Source organism: Ahaetulla prasina, chromosome 9, assembly GCF_028640845.1.
Source record: "Ahaetulla prasina isolate Xishuangbanna chromosome 9, ASM2864084v1, whole genome shotgun sequence".
Lineage (NCBI taxonomy): Eukaryota > Metazoa > Chordata > Lepidosauria > Squamata > Colubridae > Ahaetulla > Ahaetulla prasina.
The window spans coordinates 24,563,696-24,577,263 of NC_080547.1; the positions used below are offsets into that span (position 1 = coordinate 24,563,696).

The 13,568-nt window shown below is 38.2% G+C and overlaps 1 protein-coding gene across 10 annotated transcripts in view; it reads right to left on the minus strand.

Moving 5' to 3' along the window:
- The window catches only part of PKNOX2 (PBX/knotted 1 homeobox 2), a 345,970-nt gene that overhangs the window by 116,816 nt on the left and 215,586 nt on the right, over window positions 1–13,568 (minus strand). The gene's annotated exons all lie outside the window — the stretch shown is intronic.

Genomic DNA, 13,568 nt, shown 5'->3' on the forward strand with positions numbered 1-13,568 from the left:
ATACAGGATAGGTATTTACTGTATATACATATATAAACAGACCTTCTCTCTCTCTCTTTCTCTCTCTCCCTCTCACCTACAGTATCTATCATATATCATCTCTCTCTCTATCCTCTATCGTCTATCATTTATCCATCATCATCATCATCATCATCATCATCATCATCATCATCATCATCATCATCATCCTATCTCACATATACATACATATTGTGTGTGAGTGCTTGTGTTTCATGAGTTTCATTCTCTGCATGAAACAAGGAAGCAAAATCTAATATTTAGGTGCAGTTGTTTCTCCTAACAATTCCAAAGGTGTACCACTTAACATTAGGGTTATAAATCCACTGTAAACAGCACAACATTCATTCATTTGATATTCACTAAGAGGCATTTCTGGATGCAAAGATCTAAAAGAAAGACCCAATTATGCATCTTTTTCTTTTGCAGAATGATGATGGGATAAAATATCAGGATTCATTTCTTTCATCAAGAGAGGAGAATCTTCTGTGGCTTCGAAGGCCTGTTTTAATTAATAGCTAAGGTACCAAAACTCTTGAGATTATTCCCATCAGACTGAGTTTAAATGATCTACCCTTGCTGATGCAAAGTTTAATTTTAGCAGAAGTTAAGAGTATTTCTTCCTTTGTCAAAGATACTTAGAGGTTCATTATTTTTAAATAGTCCCACTGATGAGCCCAGAACCTAAACAGAAAAATGAGAATGGGATGGTTAATTCTAACCATATTTAATGCTAATTGCATTAGTCTCACTAGATATTTTTCAAACCCTTCCTTTCTCTAAGAAATTTAAGGTGGTGTGATGGCCTCTCCATCTCCAGAACAACCTGATGCTTCATTGAAGGTTAGGAATCTAAACTTAAACTAACTACTTTTAGACTGTTACTCTACCATCTTATCAGCAGCCAGAATCATCCTGGATGGTACACAAATCCAACACATTGAACTGAAATTTTCTCCAGGGTCTGAGTTCAAAAAGGTGTGTTTTGTGTGTGTTCAGTATATGTATACAATATGTAGATATAATACACACACACACACACACACACACACACACACACATCTTGGTCTTGTATATCAGGAGCCCTGGTGGTGCAGTGGTTAGAATGCATATTGCAGGCTAACTCTGCCCACAGTCTGGAGTTTGATCCTGACTGGCTCAAGGTTAACTCAGCCTTCCATCCTCCTAAGGTTGGTAAAATGAGGACTCGGATTGTTGGGGGCAAAAGGCTGACTGTAAACGACCAGAGAATGCTGTAAAGCAGGGGTCTCCAACCTTGGCAACTTTAAGGCTTGTGGACTTCAGCTGGCTGAGGAATTCTGGGAGTTGAAGTCCACAAGCCTTAAAGTTGCCAAGGTTGGAGACCCCTGCTGTAAAACAATATTAAGTGTGCTATTACTATATACATACATATATCCACAGGCACTTAGAGTTACACCAGAGCTTACTGCATACTGAAGTTTCCATAACTTTTATGAAACTTTTATTATGTAGGAATGAATTGGATTTCTATCAATAAAGTGAATTTTAAAAACTGCCCCCCCCAAACAATCTGCTCAATTAAACAAATCTTCATTATATCCTGTTGATATAAAACCCATTAGGCCAATTAGTATCCCCATTAAAATGACACTAAGTCTTCCTCAGAGCAGCAATGAGTTAATACTGTTGCATATTAATTGTTCTGTGACCATTTATTTATTTATCAACAAGAACAAGGAAACAAGTAAGAGTTTAGACATAGACATGGACACATGAAAAAATTGGCACAAAAAAAGGATATAAATAGGCAAAACATATCCATAAACACATAGAATGATTAAATATAATTAGGAACAGTAGGACAGGATGGTAGGCACGCTAGTGCGTTTATGCATGCCATACTTGAGAGGTGTGTCCTCCAATGCAGGAATTAACAGCACACACACAAACACATACACACACTGCCCCTGGAAAAATAAACCAGATCTAATTGTAAAGCTTGAAGGGACTCCTTTCAGGCAAAACAAGACTTCAACATTCTTTCATTGATATAGTATCACTTGTTACTCATTCCAATCTTCTCTATCTGTTGTCTACAACCATGCTAGAATTCAACTCCCAGAAGTTCAGGCCAGAATGTTCTTTGGGGAATTAAAGTTCAACATATGTGAAAGACAGCAGATTGGGGGATGTTGATAAAACCTATTACAACAACAGATATGAATGCTACATTCTCTGCTTCAATGGAACTAACCTAGTGAGGACAACTTTTAAGTTGGAAGAGGACAAAAGACCGTAGAACATGTTAGGGAACCTGCGTTAATGAATTCCTGGCTCTAAGCCTGCATAACTTTGGACAAACTAACTAACTAACCAACTAACCTCCAACCACCCGTACAAAACCTCCAACCATCCAATGATCAACCACTCATTGCTCAACCAACCTTCCTTCAACCACCTGTTGTACATAACCCTCAATCAACTATCAATCAAAACTAGGTATGCACGCCCCTTACCTCTTCTACACCAAACACTGCAGGTCTCAAATGTAAATTAATAAATACAAGAAGTATTGTAAACAAATTACCTGAATTTATCCTCTTGTTAAACAATGGTACATTTGATATTATATTTGTTTGTGAAACATGGCTGAACTCATCCCTCCCTGACTCCATTATTTCAAACAAAGAGTATCAAGTTTTTCGATCAGATCGTGAAAACCACAGAGGTGGTGGAGTAGCTATCTTTTACAAAAAATCACTGAACCTAAAAAATATTCAAGTTGCACATAAACTTTCTCTTCCTGAAATTATTGTATGTGACTTGTCCATTAACACCACACTTCGATTCTTACTATGCTACAGAGCCCTGACTACAACATCGCTCATGCAAATATGTTAACCACACTGCTAACATGGGCTACCTCTTGCCCATATCCTCTCATCTTCTTGGGTGACCTAAATCTACCTTTTATTAACTGGATAACAAATGAATGTACAACTGAACCAATCCATACTACACTATACAATGCCATTGCAAACCTAGGTCTTGAAAAACTAGTAACTAACAATACAAGACTCAACAACTGCCTTGACCTCATCTTTTGCAATAACATAAACTCAATTTATGGACTACAAATAAAAGAACCCTTTTCCAACAGTGACCACTGCATGATAGACTTTTGTCTCAATATACGCCCTCACATAAATCGTCATAATAATAGTACTCCTAACTACAATTTCAAAAAAGCCAACTATGACCTTATAAATAATGACCTCTCATCTCTTGACTGGCAAAATCTGTTCACAACCTGTATCTGAAGACCACTATAGAGTTTTCCTACTTGAAATCAACAGAATCATCAAACTATACATACCACAAATCACCACCAAAATTAAAAAAAAATTACCCATATCAATAAAACAGCTTCAATCCCTAAAGAAAATCCCTCTGGAGAAGAAACAAAAAGCAAACTTGTAGCAAACTTCAAAAACTGCTACAGAAATATTTATAACCAAATAAAAACTGAATGCACCATTTACCACACCAAGCAAGAAGAAGACCTTCTACGCACAAATTCCAATTGTGCTTTTTATAATTTTGTGAACAATAAACTTAAAGAATCAAAATCCATCCCACCACTAAAAGAATCTAACGGCAAAGGATGTAATGATGAAACAATTAAAGCAAACCTCTTTAACACATTCTTTGGCTCAGTCTTTTTTTAACAGTGATGGCTCATATCCGACATTCCCCAATCGTACTAACAATGAGTACAACGACTTAACACATATAGACTTCACAGAAGATAATGTTGAAAAAGCTCTTCGCAAACTGAAACCATCTTTATATATTGGGCCTGATGGACTATGTGCATACTTCTTAAAAAAACTTTCCACTAATATAGCAGAACCCCTGAGCATAATCTTTGATAAAGCTTTCACGACTAGCTCCCTTTCCAAACTTTGGTCTCTAGCCACAGTCATCCCTATCTTTAAAAAAGAAGATCCCAGCCTAGTTGAAAATTACAGACCAATTTCTCTATGCTGCGTCACCTGCGAAGTAATGGAATCTATCATCAACCAATTCATTACCCTCCACCTAGAAACAAACAACCTACTCTCTAATAAACAATTTGGTTTCAGAAAAAAATTATCATGTAACTTACAACTTCTCCACTGCAAAAACATATGGACTACTAACCTTGATCAAGGCAAAGCAATAGATGCAATCTACATAGACTTCTGCAAAGCTTTTGACTGAGTAGTACATGATAAACTTCTAAAACTAAAATCCTACGGCATTTCAGGACCTCTTCACAATTGGATAACTGCTTTCCTGTCAAACAGTCAACAAGTGGTTAAAATTGGCAATGCTCTATCAAATCCTGTTCCTGTCAAAAGTGGCGCTCCTCAAGGCAGCGTTCTTGGACCAATGCTCTTCATACTATACATAAATGATCTCTGTGACCTTATCTCAAGTTATTGTGTTCTATTTGCTGACGATGTCAAACTATTTAACACCACCAACAATACTACCACCCTTCAAAAAGACCTTGACTTTGTATCCGATTGGTCTAAAACTTGGCAACTTCAAATCTCAACCAGCAAATCCTGTCTTACATATTGGAAAAAAGAACCCAAACATTAAGGGCAAGCTTGATGGACATTACCTTACAGATGACTCCCACCCTGTTAAAGACCTTGGAGTTTTCATATCAAATGATCTAAGTGCCAAAGCCCACTGCAAATACACAGCAAAAAAGGCTCTAAGAGTTGTAAACCTAATTTTGCATAGCTTCTTTTCCAAAAACTCTATACTACTAATCAGAGCATACAAAACATTTGCTAGACCTATTCTCGAATAAGCTCACCTGTCTAGAACCCATACCACATCTCTAACATTAATACAATTGAACGCGTCCAGAAAATTTTTACAAGAAGAGTTCTCCGCTCCTTTGAAAACAACAAAATACCTTATACCAACAGACTTGAAATCCTGGGATTAGAAAACTTAGAACTCCGCCGACTCTTACAAGACCTGTGTTTAACACACAGAATCATCTATTGCAATGTCCTTCCTGTTAAAGACTACTTCAGCTTCAATCACAATAATACAAGAGCAAACAATAGATTTAAACTTAATGTTAACCACTTCAATCTTGATTGCAGAAAATATGACTTTTGTAACAGAGTTGTTAACGCTTGGAACACACTACCTGACTCTGTGGTCTCTTCTCAAAATCCCAAAAACTTCAACCAAAAACTGTCTACTATTGACCTCACCCCATTCCTAAGAGGACTGTAAGGGGCGTGCATAAGAGCACAAAAGTGCCTACCGTTCCTGTCCTATTGTTTCCTTTCATTATATCAAATTAATATAGTTATTGCATACTTTTGCTTATATATATGCTTATATGATGTGTTGTTGTTTTATGTTGATGCTTGTGTATACTGTTGTGACAAAATAAAATAAAATAAAAAGTTAACAGTTATTAACAGGTGACAACTCAGTGCTCCTTATATGGAAGTCTTACTAAACAATGAGGGGTTACTTCCAAGGAAACAGATTTAGCAAAGAGCTAAATTAGAACCTTGATTTTAAAAAAAACAACGGCAAATGTGGAGGCTAAAACATTAACTGAGATTTTCCATGGTCAGCATATTATTCCACTCCTGTCAGGTAGAAAGATTAGATCCACACATGAAGGTTCAGTTAAACTGATTTATTGCTAGCCATGCCTGTGGCAGAGGAATCTTCTCAACTAATGATTAGACCTGCTAGGAGTTAGATAAGGATCAAAGGAATTCAAGGGGGGGGGATTGGATTTAGTTTACTTATGGCTATTTAGAGTTTCCAGGCTGATTCCCTTTTTAACTCCACCTCTCTTTCTCCTACAATTTCCCTGTCTAGAATTGACCTTTAAAGATCTGAGCAGAATGCAGCGTTAGAAAAGTCTTTTATAGTAAAATATTAATAAGATACGTTAAGAAAACATTTTAAGATTTTAAAATCCAGATACTAGAATGTTAGAATCTGGACACTTGCTGCATTTAAAAAAATAATAATTGCAATGCATAGTCAATTTTCTTGCTTGAAAAACAAATTCTGCAATGAAAGAAGGAATGGTGAATTTCAAAGATATGGTTCTCTCAATTACAGGAGGATAATGGAGTGATACCATTTGACTTAATGCTACAATTGATGTTGCCAGTCTTCAAAATAATGCCATATTAAATGAATGAAAGAAAGAATGAATGAATGAATGAATGAATGACATAAATGGAAGGAAATAAAAATGCTACTTGGCTAGGCATCAGATAAATATTTCTCATCAAACAAAAGTCAGGATTTTCTGTCCAGAAAACACCTGGAATATAAATTGATCAAAATTTAGAAAACAAGTTTAAACATTTTGGTTTTCCTAAGTCTTTTGGCTATAAGGTCATGGTTTTTTCCACCATCTTTGACTGTTACCAATTTTAATGATTGTTCTTTAAAATGTGTTCCAAGTAAGTTGATTTATAGGAATCTTTTCAAAGTGTTCTTGTATGCTAATTTATAATCACATTTTGTGTAGATGCTGCAATTAAAAAATAAGATATAAATATTTTAATAAACCACTCTCCCTTCAACAGCCAACTTAATGCATCAACCAACAGAGCAAACATGGGGCCACTGAATAAAGAGTGAAGATTAGCATACTAAAAATAATAATTAGAAACAAAAACATTGTGTTGTATAACAATGAAAGAGAAAGGAGGATATACTTTCCGTTCGCCCAAAGACACAATTTGGGCTTCTTACTCTATAATTCTATCAAAAGTATTGATTCCTGAGTGTGGAAAGTTAAAGGCCACTTGGAAAGTTTCACTTGGAAGTGAAAGTAGAACTTAATAAAGATATTTGTAAACAAAGAAAGTGAAAATGGAACCAAGGGAAAGACAGCAGGGGGCAGAAGAAGAATTTGGCTTCTTAATTTCCTTACAGATTATAGCAGCTTCCTCCAAACCAGGCAGCTTCAAATGCTTGGACTGCTACTTAATAGAATTTTTAACCAGCTTGGCTTGAATTGAATTTTGAGGGTTGATTTCCAGAGAAGCTGGACATGAAGTTGTGAAGACTATCTGATATTCTTTAGCAGAGATCTACAGGCTTGCTTGCTTGCTTATTTATTTTCTGGGCTTCTGTGCTGCTTCAATCTTTAATAACTTTGAATAGATTCCATACCCTATGTTTTCAAAATGACTTCACAAAGTAAACAAAACACCCAGGCTCAATAAAATGATTATTAAAACATCATTAAAAAAGGACAACAAAGAATGTTCTTTCTGCGCCAACTCAGTAAGCTCAAACTGCCCAAGGAGCTGCTGATTCAGTTCTACAGAGGAATTATTGAGTCTGTCATTTGCACCTCTATAACTGTCTGGTTCGGTTCCGCAACCCAACAAGAAATACACAGACTTCAGAGGATCATTAGAACTGCAGAAAAAATAATTGCTACCAACCTGCCTTCCATTGAGGACCTGTATACTGCACGAATCAAGAAGAGGGCTGTGAAAATATTTGCAGATCCCTCACATCCTGGACATAAACTGTTTCAGCTCCTACCCTCAAAACGACGCTAGCACTGCACACCAGAACAACTAGACACAAGAACAGTTTTTTCCCAAAGGCCATCACTCTGCTAAACAAATAATTCCATCAACACTGTCAGACTATTTACTGAATCTGCACTACTATTAATCGTCTCATAGTTCCCATCACCAATCTCTTTCCACTTATGACTGTATGACTATAACTTGTTGCTGGCAATCCTTATGATTTATATTGATATATTGACCAACAATTGTGTTGTAAATGTTGTACCTTGATGAACGTATCTTTTCTTTTATGTACACTGAGAGCATATGCACCAAGACAAATTCCTTGTGTGTCCAATCAATTGCCCCCAACAATCTGTGTCATTTTTCTGACCTTGGAAGGATGGAAGGCTGAGTCAATCTTGAGCCGGCGAGATTTGAACTGCCGAACTGCTGCTAGCAGTCAGCTGAAGTAGCCTGCAGTGCTGCACTCAAACCACTGCGCCACCTCGGCTCTTGCAAATAAACGTGCAAATGAACATTCCTCTTCTACTCTGTTTTCACCTGCCTATTTATGCTTTGCTTCCATTGATTTTCAGAATTTCAAAGGAAATTCTGTTCCAACAGTCTTAGATTTCTAACTCAGAGCTTTTATGCCTGTGAGAATTAAAAGGGAATCACTTCTGAGCTCCAGATAATATAAGAAGTCCCTGAATTGGATGGATCCAAATTAGGAAGCCAAATACCAATAAAAATTCTGCCCTGCATCCTATTTTGGTCCAGTCTTTAACTAAGATATGCTTATATTTGAGTGCTTTGGTAAGAAGACAGGTGAACTTAATTTCCCAAACTATTCAGAGGAGAAAAGAGAAAGAAGGCACTGCCCAGGGCAAACAAATGGCAATTTCAGCTGTATTATGAATGAAATGTGATTTCTCCCTTCATTCTGATTTTTTTGCATACTCCAGAGGGTGGCACTATGGCACGTTAGATAATTGTCTTGTGAACCATAAATGCATTCCTAAATCATAGCCCCGAAGCAACCTGAGCTACTAAATCTCAGGGCCGCCTGTCGTAGGATTTACAGTTCTGGTTTTTTTTTAAAAAAAAAAAGAGAGAGGGAGAATTGAACCTATAGTTAAATATAAAAACAAATAAAAATGAGAGACAGCTGTTGCTGATAACACTCTATTTATCTCTGGGACACAAATTCGCTTTGCTGCAGTAAATATGCCAGGAACAGCATTCTGTTTGCTGGAAAGATTTGGACAGCTCTGTCTCACTGGGGACCTACAGCTATGAATCTTGAAATAATGGTGTAAAGCTGTCACAGATTTCATGCAGTTCTAGGGATGTATCTGCAGCAAAAATACACATGTTGAGCATTGGAAAAATTCACCAAGGACTAAATGGAGCTGGGCTGGATCCTTATAGCATTAAGAGGGGATAAAAACCATCCTTAATCCCAGTAGCTAAAGACCAAAGAAGAGCAAATTGGATGGATTAGTTCTACAATCAGGGATACAAACTGGAATGTTGGTGTATGAAGTCCCTACTTATGGGCTAATTATGAGCCAGATTCTTCTGGAGTTCATATACAGCTTACCATGACCTTCTTATCCCATGACCCTCACAGTCAGCCTTCCGTGTAGCTACCTGACTTCTTCCGTTAAAATGGGATACTGTGCTTTCAATCAAAACATACAACTTGTATGTCCTTGAAATTGGCTTATTTATGCATCTGAATGCACGGTGGCCTCAGGAAAAGCACTTGAAACAGCTTGTTTATACTGTAAAGGCTCCAAAGGCTAGACCATGACATCTTGAAGGAGCAACATTACAGGAAAGCAGTTCCCATGCATTAAAGTTGACAAAAAAAGCACTCATCTATCATTGAATGAGACCCTCTTCAGATAAACATCAACAAACATTCATATGGCCCCAACAAATGCCAGTTTTTAAAAGATGGATAAACATTTCAAAGACAATACCCCAAACTTTGGTCACTGGCCACAGTCATCCCTATCTTCAAAAAAGGAGACCCCAGCTTAGTCGAAAATTACAGACCAATCTCTCTATGCTGCGTCACCTGCAAAGTCATGGAATCAATCATCAACCAATCCATTACCTCACACTTAGAAGCAAACAACCTACTCTCCAATAAACAATTTGGTTTCAGGAAAAAATTATCATGCAACTTACAACTTCTCCACTGTAAAAACATATGGACTACAAATCTCGATCAAGGCAAAAAAATAGATGCAATCTACATAGACTTCTGCAAAGCTTTCGACTCAGTAGTACAAGATAAACTTCTCCTAAAACTAAAATCCTATGGCATTTCAGGACCCCTTCACAAATGGATATCTGCTTTTCTGTCTAACAGACAACAAGTGGTCAAAATTGGCAATGCTCTATCAAATCCTGTTCCTGTCAAGAGTGGCGCTCCTCAAGGCAGCATCCTTGGACCAACACTCTTCATACTATACATTAATGATCTTTGTGACCATATCTCAAGTAATTGTGTTCTCTTTGCTGACGATGTCAAACTATTTAACACCACTGATAATACATCTATCATTCAAAAAGACCTTGATCGTCTAACCGCTTGGTCTAAAACTTGGCAACTCCAAATCTCAACCAGCAAATGCTCAGTCTTACATATTGGAAAAAAGAACCCAAACACTAAGTACTCGCTTGATGGACATTACCTCACAGATGACCCCCATCCTGTTAAAGACCTTGGAGTTTTCATGTCAAATGATCTAAGTGCCAAAGCCCACTGCAAATACATAGCAAAAAAGGCTCTAAGAGTTGTAAACCTAATCTTGCGTAGCTTCTTTTCCAAAAACACTACACTACTAACCAGAGCAACCAATAGATTTAAACTTAATGTCAACCGCTTTAATCTAGATTGCAGAAAATATGACTTCTGTAACAGAATCATCAGTGCTTGGAATACTTTACCTGACTGATTGGCTGGGGGTGTGTCCTGTTTGGGTGGGGGCTTGGTTGTGCTCAGTTTAGTCTGTGTTGCAGAGAGAATGACACCAGACCCACACTCACGAGGTCCACACAGGATGTCACCACTGCACATCCACCCAGAAAGCAGACCCAAACCCACACTGATCATGAAGCACGACCAAGGACCAGAAGCCAGACCGCAGCTGCAACATTAGCCATTTCAACCCCCTCCAATCCATACATGCAGCAGACTGACACCCACTATGAAGATGTAGCATGACCACAAAGCCAAACAACAGCTATGCAGCTCATGAGCTCAAGTCCCTCTGCAACACAGACTAAACTGAGCACAACCAAGCCCCCACCCAAACAGGACACACCCCCAGCCAATCAGAGCACAGCCAAACTCCCACCCAATCAGTTCAAACCCCCACTAGCAGTTAAAACAGCTGCGATCACACATTGCTCCCAGAAGCACGAAGCTGAAGCCTGAAGATGACGAATGAGACTTCGTCGAAACGTCGCCAAGATACTTCCAATTTTACACGGGAGAAAACCCGAACAACCAAAGACCTACATATATATATATATATATATATATACGCTTATACCTTTATATACTATATAACCTTTCTGTATGATAGTTACATATATTGTTGTGACAAAATAAATAAATAAAAATAAAAAATAAATAAACAATAGCAGAAGCAGCTCCCAATTCACTTAGGATTTCTGCGCTCAGTCCCTTTTCTCTTCCCGATCATTTTTAAGGAACCTTCTGAGCAAAGGAAATGACAATCTTTTAAATCTTGGAGATGTTCATATTTGGCTCTCATAACCTTGAATGCCTTTCAGGCTAATCCAGGAATGGGGGGTGGCAGGGGACCAGCAACCACCCAGATGAATTAGATGAACGTCCACCACGCTACATTTCAACCGTATCAGGAATCCCACAGGTTTCCATCTCTTGATTCACCTGGTTTTTTTTAAAGAAATGGCCATGAAATTCTGCTCCAACTACCTTTAGGTTTCTATCACAGACCTTTTATGCCTGTGAGAATCAGGACTGAATCACTTCTGAGCTCTAGCTAGTATAAGGAGCCCTTGAATGAAGACAACTGAAAGATATCAGGAATAAACCAAGGACATCTACTCAGCCTAGCTAGTTACATTTTTCCTTTTTATGGCTAATCTAGAATCCATACATAGCATAACCTAACTTCAAGGGGTCCATGTGATCTGAAAGACCCTGCTTACTCATGATTAGTAAGATAATAAAAACCATAAAAAAGCACATGGAACAGACAACAGAAACTAATTTTTGTCTTTCTCCTTTAGCTGCTCATGAAGAATAATCTAATCGCCTACTCTGAACTTGGTTCATCTACTAAAGCAGCACCATAAAACTGATCCTCAGGCCCATTTTGTTTCAGTTTCTCTTGATTAATGGCATGACTTCATGAAGCAGCAGCATTTTTTAATGCTGCTGAATCACTCAAAAGAAAATAAAGGATGACTCAGAGATGCTTGAGAAATGGCACTTATTTGAAGAGCATGCCATTCTCAAGTAGTCCTGGTTAAAATCATAAATTTACTCGCGATCTTCTCTTTTCTTCCAAATTCCTATTAGAGGGCTGGCCCTACTATTAGGTATAGAGAATGCAAGCCCAGAAAGCAATATTTATCTAGATCAGAGGTCCTCAAGCTTGGCAGCTTTAAGACTTGTGGACTTCAACTCCCAGAATTCTCCAGCTTCTAGATATTGAAGTCCACAAGTTTTAAAGTAGCCAAGGTTGGACACCTCTGATCTAGATGAATAAATATTCTTAGTTTCACACATTCTCCAGTGCCCCCATTGCCCCAGTACACCAAATAGCTCTTGAAATCACATAACCATCTAAGCCAAGTCTAAATAAACCACATTATATGGGTATCTGAACCAGTCATTGGGCAGCTTCCTATATTTCTAAATCTCCCTCTATTAAGGAGCAAAAACAGTAACCTAGTGGTGGGGTGAGCTAGGCTAAGGCAGCACAGCCATGCCCCGCATCTGATCACAAATGCAGAAGTGGCTAAAGACTGGACTCTGTTGACTACCAAAGGCAATAAAAAGCCAGGGGTTGCCTCTCTTGCTTCCATCACTCAAAGCCTTCATTTCCCCTGGGTTATGCTGATGGAGAAAGGTCATGAAGTAAGGGTCAGAATGTCACTTCCTTGCATATTGTCAAGACTCGAGGGAAAAGAGCTAGACCCAAGGAGGTAGATGGAGGAGGAGTTGGTTGCTGGCAGTGGGGAAAGGCTCCTCATGCCTCCCCACTGGAAAGAAAGATTTCTTCCTCCTTTGAAAAGCATGGCTGTATCAGCAGGCCTGCCTCTCTTTCTCCTTGTTCATAAAGTATTGAGCAGCTGAAATGCCAATTTAATTCTGCACCATGGCATGCTTCCATTCACGCTTCCGACTTAATCCTTTTCATCTAGCTTGCTCGTAACTTCTTGATTTTCAAATCAATTCTGTAAATAGCGGCTGAATATTTCATTCTTTCCTTTGCCTGGTTCCCTGCATTTTGATGGCGAAATTCACCACTTTCTACGGAGCTTGTACAAAAACTGCTTGGTTGAGACCTCCCAGACCCATTTAGTGATGCAAGGGAGCCCCAAAATTGATCCCAGTTAATTCCCCATCTGCCAGGCATTTCAGGGAACACATTGCTACTTAGCTGGCCAATAATATCCCACATTTATTTATTTTTTTGTTTATTTAATATTTAGTTGCCTGATATGTCAATCTACTTCCAAAGACTTCAGACAGTTTGTTTTTGCTGTGGTACAAGAAAGATGGAAGCCCAGCCTTGGTTCCTGAAACTCTGCGGTGTACTGGCAGTTTTCTTTGCAAGATTTTTGGAAATTATTATTTTTACTAGGGCCCAAAGTTGGCCAGTTGGCAATTGGCCAGTTGGCAAGTTTAGAACTTATGAAGTTCCAGTTTCTAACCTAGTATCTTTAACCACTCTACCAAACTGG